The sequence below is a fragment of the Pseudorasbora parva genome, chromosome 12, assembly GCF_024679245.1.
Source record: "Pseudorasbora parva isolate DD20220531a chromosome 12, ASM2467924v1, whole genome shotgun sequence".
Taxonomy (NCBI): Eukaryota; Metazoa; Chordata; class Actinopteri; order Cypriniformes; family Gobionidae; genus Pseudorasbora; species Pseudorasbora parva.
The window spans coordinates 23371737-23384188 of NC_090183.1; the positions used below are offsets into that span (position 1 = coordinate 23371737).

The 12452-nt window shown below is 39.0% G+C and overlaps 1 protein-coding gene across 2 annotated transcripts in view; it reads right to left on the reverse strand.

Annotated features, from left to right (window-relative positions):
• Positions 1 to 12452, reverse strand: part of usp43a (ubiquitin specific peptidase 43a) — a 142097-nt gene that overhangs the window by 43672 nt on the left and 85973 nt on the right. The gene's annotated exons all lie outside the window — the stretch shown is intronic.

Genomic DNA, 12452 nt, shown 5'->3' on the forward strand with positions numbered 1-12452 from the left:
TATTCCCTCGTTCAGTCGCACTATCGCCGCAGACAGAGAATACTAGAGTGAATAAACTAACTCGAGCTGAAGCTCTCGCCGTGCTAGAAGCGCCGCGGACAGAGTTTTTCCTCACACTTCCAATTCTCTCGTTCAGTCGCGCTGTCGCCGTGGACAGAGAATACTAGAGTGAATAAACAAACTCGAGCCGAAGCTCTCGCCGTGCTCATTCTACCGCCGCCGTGCTGAAGCGCTGCGGACAGAGAATACTAGAGTAAGTTAGACGAGCGAGCTCGGGCTGTTGGGTATGTCAAGAACAATGTCGCTGCAGCGCGCGCTTACTGCCAAGGAAGTTGTAATGGCTGCCTTGTCATGATAGCGCGCGCCCCTTCCACAGCGCGTTGCTGACTAGAGCGCGGCTTACGTCATAGCACGCGCTCACTGTCAGAGCATAAGGGCGTCGGAAAATGGCTGCCAAGCTAAGCCCTTTTTTCACTCTATCACTTCCAGTCCCCTTTATTCAGGCGGCTGAAAAGGTTTTTACACTGTAGACAAAGTGTCCACTACACAGTGTGCACCCCTACATAAGCACTGTTAATTCAGCCTCACAAAATCACAAATAAATCCCGCCGCGGCCGGATTACACCATATAAAGTCAACTAGCCTTATTGCAGTCAACTAGCCTGTGTTAAACACGCTCGTCTGCACACTAATGCTGTGTGCGTTTACCCCTGTGGTTTTGCTCACTGGTTTGCACCATGGGTATTCTACGTAGGTTGTGCGCCACTGCACATTGTTTACACTACACACAAAAGAGCTTTCTATGTAGGAAATGTGCCCACTTTAAAGTCTGCACTCCTGCACCCAAGCACTTTTCACAAAGTTCACTCTCGCACACACAATATAAATGTGAGGCGCGCGGCCACTGCAAAGCCTGCACCGCCAAAACTAACACTATCCCCACAGTGTTACAAGCAGTGTTACAGCACAAGCAACCCGGCTAACAGGCCCCTATTACTAAGCGGCCAGCCCCCGAATCTAATTCAACCCCTGGCTTTACGAGCCCAGGCCTGGCAGGCCATTCCTGGTATATAATATTGGGTGTTGAACATATAAAACGAGGTTCTCGCTACAGTTTTGCTCGCAGACCCCGCGATTCAAGCCGTGGTCGAGCCCTCTGTAAGAAGCAGTGTCAGTCACGTGCTTCTCGCTGAGGCATTGAGACTGTTAAAGGAGAGAGCGGCGGAAACAGTACACCCGACGCTAGCGAGTCAGGTTTTTACTGTCGCTAATTCCTCATGCCGAAAATGGGTGACGGTCTCAGGCCCATTTTCCAGGCATCTGAACAAAGCACTTATGATACGCTCGTTTCAAGGTGCTGACGGTGAAACAAATCCTCGCGCACATTCGCCCCGGGGATTGGGTTTTCTCAATAGATCTGAAAAACGCATACTTCACGTTACGATAACCCCCCACCCCCACTACAGGCCATTCTTGAGATTCGCCTTCGAGGGGCAGGCTTATCAGTACAGTCATTGTCATAGACTCAAGACTCAACGAGCGTCTTAAGGCATAAGAACCACCACGTCTTGATAATGTACATAAAATCGCTAGGGCAGCCGAGATCAGACTCTCTTCACTGCATGGCTAAGCATCTCCTTTTATGGGCAGAGCACAATCTGAGCTCCCTAAGGGCGGCTTACGTGCCAGGTATTCTGAATCAGGGTCCGGACATGTTATCCAGAGGACCCATGTCCCCAGGGGGATGGTCCCTTTACCCGCAAACGAGTCAGCTCGCACAGCACACGCTGCCCAATATTTTTTTCTGCAAACGCAGGGATGCCCTGGCCCATGTTGGCCCAGACTCCCTCTATATGTTCCCTCCGATCGCGATCCAGCTGCAAGCCTGTGCTTTTTAATAGCCCCACTTTGGAAGAACCGCACATGGTTCTCCAAACTGTTTCAGCTGTCAGACACAGCCCCATGGCCTATTCTGCCAATGAAAGGGAAGGTCTGGCATCCCAATCCCGAGCTGTGGGCCCTCCACGTATGGCCCATCAACGGTATCCGGGAACCTCTCTGACAAGTTATGAACACTATTTCGGAAGCTAGAGCCCCTGCTATCTGGCAGCTCTGCTTTGAAGTGGTCAGTGGTTTTCTAACCAATGTGCTACGCGAAACATCGACGCACACTCATGCGAACTGGCGGAACTGCTCGCTTTCTCCAAGAGCTAATGGATGCGGGTCGTCCCCCCTCCATACTCGGGGTGTGTGTCTCCGCCATAGCAGCTAGCCACGCTCCGATCGCGGCACATTCACTAGGGAAAAGTGATCTTATTGTGTGTTTTCTTAAAGGGGCCAGGAGATTCAGCCCGCCTTGCCCCTACCTCGGTCCCTATTTGGGACCTCGCCATGGTTTTGGAGGCCGTGAAGGGTTCCCCCTCCTAACCACTTCAGAACACGAGCTTGAAGCACATATCACTCAAAACCGTATTTCTGCTGGCTGTGGCCTCGGTTAACCGAGTGGGTGGCTTACCTGCACTCTCCGTGAGCCCTTCCTGTCTTGAGTTTGGGTCCAGCAACTTCAAGGTTGTGCTCAAACCGAGGCATGTTTTATGCTGAAAGTGCTATCAACCCCTTCAGTATGCAGGTCTTTTCACTGCTTAACCTGCGTCTCAGAGAGAATAAGACGCAAACCTATTCTGCCCAGTCAGAGCATTGAGATTGTATCTAGAGCGCTCCGCCCCCTTCAGGCAGTCGGATCAGCTCTTCATTGCTTCGGTGGCCGCACTAAAGTTTGTGCTGTCATGAAACAGTCTCTCACACTGGATAGTGGATGCAGTCCCACTAGCATATAGGTCTAGGACCTAACCTGTCCTACAGGCATTTAAGCCCACTCCTCTAGAGGCATGGCCTCATCTTGGGCTTGGTCGTGTGACATTTCTTTGGAAGATATCTGTGCGGCGGCAGGCTGGGCCTCTCCGTCCACTTTTATCAGATTCTACAAGTTGGAGGTTCCAGCTCTACAAGCAGGGCTTCTCTCCATCTAGGCTCTATCTTGACCCTGGCAAACAGATTGCCTTACGTTTTGGCCTGTACACATTAGTCCTTAAGCACTATTCATTCATCATAAGATCCGACTATGTCCGATCAGCTGTTCAAACGAACCGACTCTTCCGGTTCTTCATTCCCCTTATAAGCCGCCTCTGTCGGTGTCTCGGGGGTTTATAACATGTGCTTTGGGTATACTGGGTCAGTCAGCACACACGGCGCTTTACATTGTGTTCCCATACGTAATACGAGGAACCTCTCTCGAAAGGGAACGTACTCGGTTACTTTCGTAACCTCGGTTCCCTGAGAGAGAGGAATGAGTATTACGTTCCGTGCCGTGTTTATGCTTCTCAGGTATCGCTTCAGTCGATCTTAAAACCTGACACCTATGGCGAATTAGGGTCTTATATAGCCTCCTGTATGCAAATATAAGCACCTTTTTCGGCGGGCTTCTGGAACGCCCCCATTGGTTCGTTCCTCTCAGCCGCCTCACCATAGGTTCCTGCAGTTGCCGCGGCCCGGCCAATCAGAGCGCTCCTCGCGCTGGGCTATGGTCGTGCAGCTCACTGCGCTTTACATAGATACCTTTATTAAAAGTTTTACTTCACATTCTCGAGAAAAGGAGTTTTTCCCATACGTAATACTCGTTCCTCTCTCTCAGGGAACCGAGGTTACGAAAGTAACCGAGTACGTTTTCCTTGGTGTCTGTGCCCGCAATAAGTGGATGGGCAATATGCTAAAGTTAATAGCAGCTTGCAATTTGTTTAAAAAATGATTTGTTTAACTGACTCAGAGTCAGGGTCAACTCGTACTTTTGAGAGACAATAACTTTATATGCAATACAGATTTAAAACTACTACATTAATGGGTTAGTTTACCCAAAAATGAAAAGTAGATGTTTATCTGCTTACCCCCAGTGCATCCAACATGTAGGTGGGATTGTTTCTTCAGTAGAACACAAATGAAGTTTTTTTTACTCCAACCGTTGCTGTTTGCCAGTCATATAATCATGTGAATAGGTAACAATTCTATGAGAGGAAAACATACAAAAAGATAAATAAAAAACATGCTTAGGCAACGTCCACTAAAACTCTGCTGCTCCTGATGACACATTGATTTGTTAAGACACGAACCGATTGGTTTCTGTGAGAAACCGAACAATATTTCTGTTATTTTTTACCTCATATCCGGACGAGTCTCATCAAGTTTTCCCATAGGCTGTAACTTCCATCTGGCGAGGTCAAACTGATGCGATCATGGACATATATAGAATCCTCATTAGTGCCTGTGCAGATCGGTTGAATGAGGCATCTACATGGTATATATCTATGATCGCGCCAGTTTGACCTCACCAGATGGAAGTTACAGCTGATGGGAAAACTTGATAAGACTCCTCGGGATATGAGGTAAAAAAATAACGTAAATACTGTTCAGTTTCTCACAGAAACCGATCAGTTTGTGTCTAAACAAATCAATGTGTCGTGAGGAGTAGCAGGGTTTTTGTGCACATTGCCTAAGCATGTTTTTTTTTGTTGGTATGTTTTGCTCTCATAGAACCTTACCCATTCACATGATTATATGACTGGCACAGCAACGGTTGGAGTTAAAAATCTTCATTTGTGTTCTACTGAAGAAACAATCACACCTACATGTTGGATGCACTGGGGGTAAGCAGATAAACTACTCTACTTTTCATTTTTGGGGGAACTAAACCTTTAAAGGTAATTTTTGAAAATCCATAATATTATGGGCTCTTTAATATTTTTGCAAAAAAATGTGAAACATTGTAATGTAATAAAAAAATAAAAAATCTAAAATTACTGGGAACTACTGTCCCTAAACCTTTGAATGGTAGTATATATTAAAGCTCGCAAAACACTAAATTACACAAACACTAAACAGATTTTTATGATTAGCCTTTCATTTTATGTAATATGTTTGACAGAACTGTTCCTAGACATATAATATGAATACAGTTCCTTACATAGACGAATACTTGACAGAAACCATCAAAATAAGTTCTGGATAAATATTGGTTCTCTTAAGCAGTCCAATGAGATAACATGTGGCAAGTGCTTATAGTATCTTCTTTTCATGGCAGGATGGAAGTGTTTCTCTCTCACTCTCTGATTCGCTCTACTTACTCATCAGAGTCTCATTTGAGGGCCAGCTGGAGCAGATTGAAGAGGGGAACTGTGAGCTTGTGAGAGCCATAATTAAACTTGGCCCTCACTGACACGCACATACACATTTCACACTTCCACAGACACAAACACACTGAGACCAACCCACAGCTTGAATGGCTTTGCAACAATGCAGCTCTTTAGAATATTGACAGAATTCTCCAGTTCAGTCATGGTTTATTTTAAGGCCAAATGAGGAGCCAATAGAGGCTCTCAACAGTGCTGGTATCAGTGTGAAAAATGGGTTAGGTCAAAAGTAATCAAAAAGTACCCCAAATATATTACCTAAAGTGTGTAAAGTAATAGATTAAATTACCCTTTACAATTTTTATCATACAATTTGAAATGAGTAACGCTCTACAATTATAAGTAATCTATTTCTCCTTTGTTGCCTTAAACTGTACAATGTCTCACTACATGATGCAATACTGAATATGAGAACATATTTGACATTACTTTGCTATAGGAGTGTTCTACTGTGGCTTTAAAATACTATTTCTGGTTTAATACAAGTTACTGTAAGTTACTTGTACAGCATATTACATGTATATAATATATCCTTGACTATTGCTTTAATTCCACCACACCAGAGTAGATACATGACACAGAACAGCTCTGAGGAAGAGGAAGAGGCTATTTCTAATAGCAACATTGAAATGAGTAATTAATTAAAATGTTAGTAAAAGAGCAGTTTGCGCAGAATTAATTCTTTACTGGTCTGGGCTGGAAAGTCCAGACAATAGCAGTCAAATCTACAAGAGCATTGCACACCACCAGAGAAGTGAAGTGTGTATTTGCTCAGTCACACATGACCTCACCAAACCTCTATCAACTTAAGTTTCAGAGAGACCCAGATGTAAGCTGATCTAAGAACAGTTCAGACAGATGACCTTCTAACCTGGTCTGTCGATCACATCTCCTCAAGGGAGGGAATTTGGTATATGCATTGGAAAAGAGGGCAAATATAGAGGGCAAGTACCTGCTACCAAATGTGAGCTAGACTAATTTTTTTTGCAATTTTTACAGAAATAAATTGCTACAGTGAAAAAAAAAGTAAAGTTAAAGCTACACTGTGTAACTTTTTTAGTTAATTCTTAGCTAAAAACACTTAGTTCTTTCAAAAATAAATGTGCTCATTAATGTATATTTACTTGTTTCAAGTAATAAAGTATTCTCGTAAGTTTATAATATGCCATTGAAAATACATACGGGCGAGGGGTTCGAATGCTGGTCGCCATGTTGCCCCTCCATCTTGAAAGTACATTAGCCAAAGAGGGACATACCCTTAAATTCAAGCTTTGCATTTCGCGTTTTAACACTCGATGGCACCGTGTCGAATGTGAAGAGGGGGATTGCCATGTTAATCTTGGACTAAATCGGCCACCGTAGGAGTTAAAACGAAATCAGAATTGATAGAAACAGAAACTATTATTCACTGGATGGTCATATACCTTTTCACCACTAGATGGGGGAAAATTTCACACAGTGTAGCTTTAAGGATTAGTTCACCCAAAAATGAAAATTATCTCATTAATTATTTACCCTTATGTCTTTGAACACCCGTAAGACCTTCGTTTCTCTTCGGAACACAAAAGAAGATATTTTAGTTGAAAGTTGATGGCTGAGAAAGACATTCAGTACATTTTTTACTCACTCGACCCATAGAGGCACTAAAAACGTCGTTACAAAGTCCATCTCACTGCAGTGGCTGTACAGTTATGTTACTAAGCGACAGAAATAGTTTTTGTGCGCAAACAAGCAGAGAGAATCCAAACTGCGTACAGCACTTTATTCACAATATAGTGGAGTTATGAGGTTTGAGGATCCAATGGACCCACAGCAGACAGCAACCAACATTTTAATGCCGATCGGTAACTGTCACTTAATAAGGCAAAGAATCATAACCAACCGTCTAGCTGTATGTGTATAAAATATGCCTTCAAGCAAAGTCAGTAAAAAGTTATTTATAATATAATTTAAAATTTCTCACACCTTAAAGAACACTCTTATACTGCACATTGTATAAGAAATGAGGCCCATGACAAAGCTGGGGAGTACTTTTTTCCTAATATAGATGAGTTATGATCTATCCATAAGAACTTTTAGATCCAGGTAAAAAGCACTGGAGCATATATGGCATTGGAAAAAGCAGCAAAATGGGATAATCCAAAGTCTTAAAATGTTCAGAAGTGAAATAAGTATGAGTGATCAAGTTTTCTGTGGAAAACATAATGCTTAAAATGGAAATTCTTCATAATAATAATATTATTTTTCAACCAAACCAAATGTTCACGAAAGAAAACAGGTGGTCAGGTGAAAATACTGTCTACATGCTTTAATCCATCAACACACATTACTGCTTATTTCAAAATGGCCTCCAGTCAAGCCAAGCAGAAGAAGATGGATGTATTCTTTGATCTTTGGTTCTGCTCAAGGTTACTTACTAACTCTATTTTACAGTACTTTTTCTTGTAACCATGGGCTTGGTCATTAAAGGTCTAGCTCTAATACCCCTTAAAACTCATTTCAGCCAATTACCGTTCTGTTATACAAATACAATTAAAAAATTATTTACTTCAATATTAAACTTGCTGATGGATTCCTTTATTATCATTCCTTTATTGTGATATTAGAAGCTTATATCACAATAAAAGTTTATTTGGGAAGAAAAGAAAGCTGCATAAGAACAAGGACGGACACTCTAATTCCTAATCCATCTGTCTTTCTTTGGAGTAATCCTAGTGTAGTGTTGTTATTTTTCATCAGATGCAATATCAATTTTTAAATCTAACACAAGCACAAGTTCATTTTTCAATAAGAAAGCCTTGGCAGACACCCAACACAGCCTCCTCTTATTGGAAATTGCCAGAGAAAAAAAAAAATCATTCCAGTAGAAAAGGCCAAATCAGAGAGAAGAAAGGCTACATTTAGATCTACAGTATAAGCCTGGTTTTCTTGACACTTCATTACACTTCTAATTCAGTATTTTCAATATTAGCCATATTTAAAACTTACTGTAGGCTATATTATATTTCATCATGTCATGAGTCATTTACAATGTTATACCGATGCTACCTATGCTGATAACCGTGGCTGATCAGCAATGCAATTAAGATGGATAATATGCAAAGTGCTAAAATATACTCATTAGCCAACCGCTGATAGCCAGATGAGCAGTAAGTAAAATGTTTTGACAGAACCTTGTATAACATTCTGATATTATGAGTTGTTCCATAACATCTCATGTGGATGCATATTCACATACATTATTAATAACACGTTGGCAATTAACTTCAGCTGGTGTTGCACACACATATATATTTTTTCCCTCAGAAAAACATTTCACATCTATTTTAATAACGTACAATCACGAGACGATCATCCCTTATGAAAAAGAAGTGCACTTAATTGTATTGAATGTCCACTTTTAGTTCACTCCAAGTCTTAAAGAAAGTACACTTTCTTGCCCATCATTTGCTATTAAAAACTTTCCCTTTGTAAAGCACTTTGCAATAATGTATTTTGCTTTAATTTAAAGTGCACTTAAATTATAATTTTAATAATATTTTATCATGCTTTAAAGTAGACTTATTTTAAAGTGTTGATAAGCATAATAAATCACACATAAAAGGTTACTTGTAATTTTAACTGTGATATGCAATACAAAATGTTACATATTTTAAATTGCAACATCCTCATTGCAAATGTGTAAATATATGTAAATACATAACACACAAGTTTTAATATAATTACATTAAAGTATATTTTAGTTTACTTATATGTTTGTCAGTATATTAGGCAGTATTCTTTTTTTTTTTTTTTTTTTTATATTCTCATCACTTTATAAAAGTATTTTAGAACCACTGTAGTGAAATTTACTTTTTAATGACGTCTTTACTGTTTATGGGTCTTGAGAGAAGAAATGTCATTGCTGCCAATGGAGGCCTTTCTGAGCTATTGGATTTCAACAAAAATATCTTCATTTGTGTTCCAAAGATGAACAAAGGTCTCATGGGTGTCGAATGACTTGACAGTGTGTAATTAATAACAGAATTTTCATTTTTGGGCGAACTAAGTCCTTCTTAAGAGGGTGAAAAAACAATAAACTCCAGCGCATTGCATTTAATATAAATTTAAACTATTATACACTTTTATTAAATTGCAAACAACATGCAGTAAGTGTTTTCTTTTTTTAATTATTTCTGTTTTAACTATTATTTAACTATTATTAACAACATTTTTTTTTTAAAGTACACTAAAGTGTACTTATTTTTTTTCAAGTTGCCCCTCATCAGCCATGTTGAGATCACAAAACCAGCTGTCATTTCTTTTTTCATCTTCCACTTTTGACATCCTCCATAAGCCCAATTTGCACTGTTAACAATCTTCAGTCGTCCACCTGACAGCAATATTACAAAAATATGCAATAAAGACTTTTGAATCTGTAATTTAAAAGAGATTCTTAATTTTGAAGGAGAACGTTTTCTTTAGACCGTGCTATAACATAGCTGGGAGGGGGAAAAAGTAAGCTCATTTATAAGGAAAAATTCACGTTGCGATTCTCTATCACGTAAATGCATCACTGGACTGAGAAGTCACTGTGTACATATTTCTGTGTAAATATGCTACATTTTCCAGCACATTGCCTTTTATGCCTATATTTTTCTTAAAAGTGCTGTGAGCTAATATTTTTGTGGAATACCAGACATAAAATATCCATACTACCTGACAGATACCATGAAACAGGTGTCCAGAAAAATCTAATCTGTATGTGACAGCCCTAGGCACTGTAAACAGCAAAACAGTGAAAGAGAGCCTGCACTTTTTCATCAGAAATATTGTATTTTCCGGAATTTAAGTTAGAATATAAGTTCTGGCAATGATTATCTGTCATCACAGCCTACTCATCGTAGAACAAAAATGCAGCCAACAAAACAGAAGAAGTTACACAGCTTTGTACAGTATCGACGAAAAACTGAAATGGCATGTGAAGTATTTCAAAAAGCTGGAATCAGTGACATGCCAGTTGCGCTTCCTCCAGAGCAAGTTGTTTAATAGTAATACAGATAACAGCGATATTCATGTACGACCTTTTTTACTGGAAAATAACTCCCCATCTGTTGATGATTCCAAATCTCAGTCGAACCATACAAGAACCTGGCATATTGCAAAAAATAAAAATAAATAAATACAAGCGCTGACTGAAATCACCAGTTTAAATCTGATTGGCTGGCTTTACGAAACTTTATGTAAAACAAGATGTTGGGGGTTAAAAGAAAAGTATCTACTCATAATATAAAGCTTTACCTGTAAATATGAATATACATGTATAGCTCTTTCTAGTTTAATTAAATACAGTATAAAAACGCACTCATTCAGGCATGAGCATTTATTGCATGGACAAAGAACATTATGGCCAGCTTTCACAGACACGGCTTAGATTAAGTCAGAATTAGGCTTTAGTTTAATTAGAACATTTAAGTCGCTTTTATTAAAAACATTATTGGTGTGCATCTTGAGACAAAACAATGATAGTGATTTTGATGAATTTACTTTCAAGTTTCAGTTAAAACAGTTAAAACATGCATTTTAGTGTTTAGTGCATTTTAGACAAGCTTAGACCTTGTCTGTGAAACTGGGGGAATGTGTTTGAAGTGCATTTACACAGTTCAGTTGAATGATAACATCAGCCCTCTTTAATACTATTAAACTACTAAAGCAAACTGTTAAAATAGCTAAAAATAGAGTAATAGTAAGTCTGTCCTTCCTGAAGGCCATTGTGTAATTCGCACTCTGAGTAAGAATTTTTTTTTTTTTGGATCAGTACAACTTAAAGCAGTTACAGTTTTTCTCAATTACTAAAACACTAAAACCCATTGGCTAAAGAAAGTTCTCAGTTGCCTGAACTCATTTAGCTTATTGTGCAGTTGGTTGCCAATACCTTAAACCATTTCACATGGTAAAACACAATTTACAGATCTCACTTAGACTTTTCAGCAAAACTCTAAACACAATGCACATGTCATTCATACTGATAAACTCAAGTGGCAACAATCAAATACAAATGGAGAACACAATGTCATTGATTAAACACAACCACTGAAAACATGTTTAACCTGTTTCTAATGATGAGACACAACCAATATAAGTACAGTGCATTGCAGGCTGTATACTGTACCATGAACAAATTGTATTGCCCTGAACATGTTGCTTCCCATTTGTTCACAGTACTGACTGCTCAAAAGATTTTGACTGGTTGCAGGTTCATATCAACAAAGAACAAGAATTACAGTATCACAAAATCAAAGGATAAGTTTGTGAGATGCAGAGTAAAGTACTGCAAAAATCAGCCTGATCTAATAATAATGCATATCTATAGCACAAATTGTATTTATCGTGCAATTTATACGGCAAAATTGGTTTTTACATGCATATAATACGCACTTTACATAATGCACTTCATACAACTAAACCTACCCAATAGTGGCTTAAAAATTGCACAATAACTACAATTTGTGCGTGTTATATCATATGCAAGTATCCACATTCCACACCACTAAACCTACCCAAGTGTTATATGCATGCACCCCACACACCAAACCTACCCAATGGGGTGACGATGCATATCATATGCATGTAAAATCTAATTTTGGCATATATAGTGCATAATAAATACAATTTATGCTATATATATATATATATATATATATATATATATATATATATATATATATATATATATATATATATATATATATATTTCATTCAGTAAAAAACAATGACATAAAAAACCTTTGTTTTGAGATTAAAAATGTACTTCTCCCTGAGAACTGTTTTGAACTATGTGTTTTATATTTTTTTAGTGCAGTATTGCTTACTGACTGCTTGATAGAGTATATCATTATGATCACTTTGTTTAGGATTTGAGAGCAGTGTTTGATTTTGAACACAGGTAAAACTGTTTTGAGGCGAAAGTTAAATTTTTCCATAGGAGTTCGAGGTTTTGTAAATAGTGCTTGAAAATGAGGTTGTGTGTTCAATGTTTTCAGAAAATGGAGCTAGGTTTCAAAAAATAGTGTTTTAGCAATTGAGAAAAACTGTAAGAAGGATAACCCCACCAATAAATAACATAAAAACAAAAGCAATCCTGACTGATCGCTTTACATGTCAGTCAAGTGGTTTCCTCCTCCTTATTAAGCTTAAATGCAAAAAAATTGGAAAAAGTTACACGCACGACAA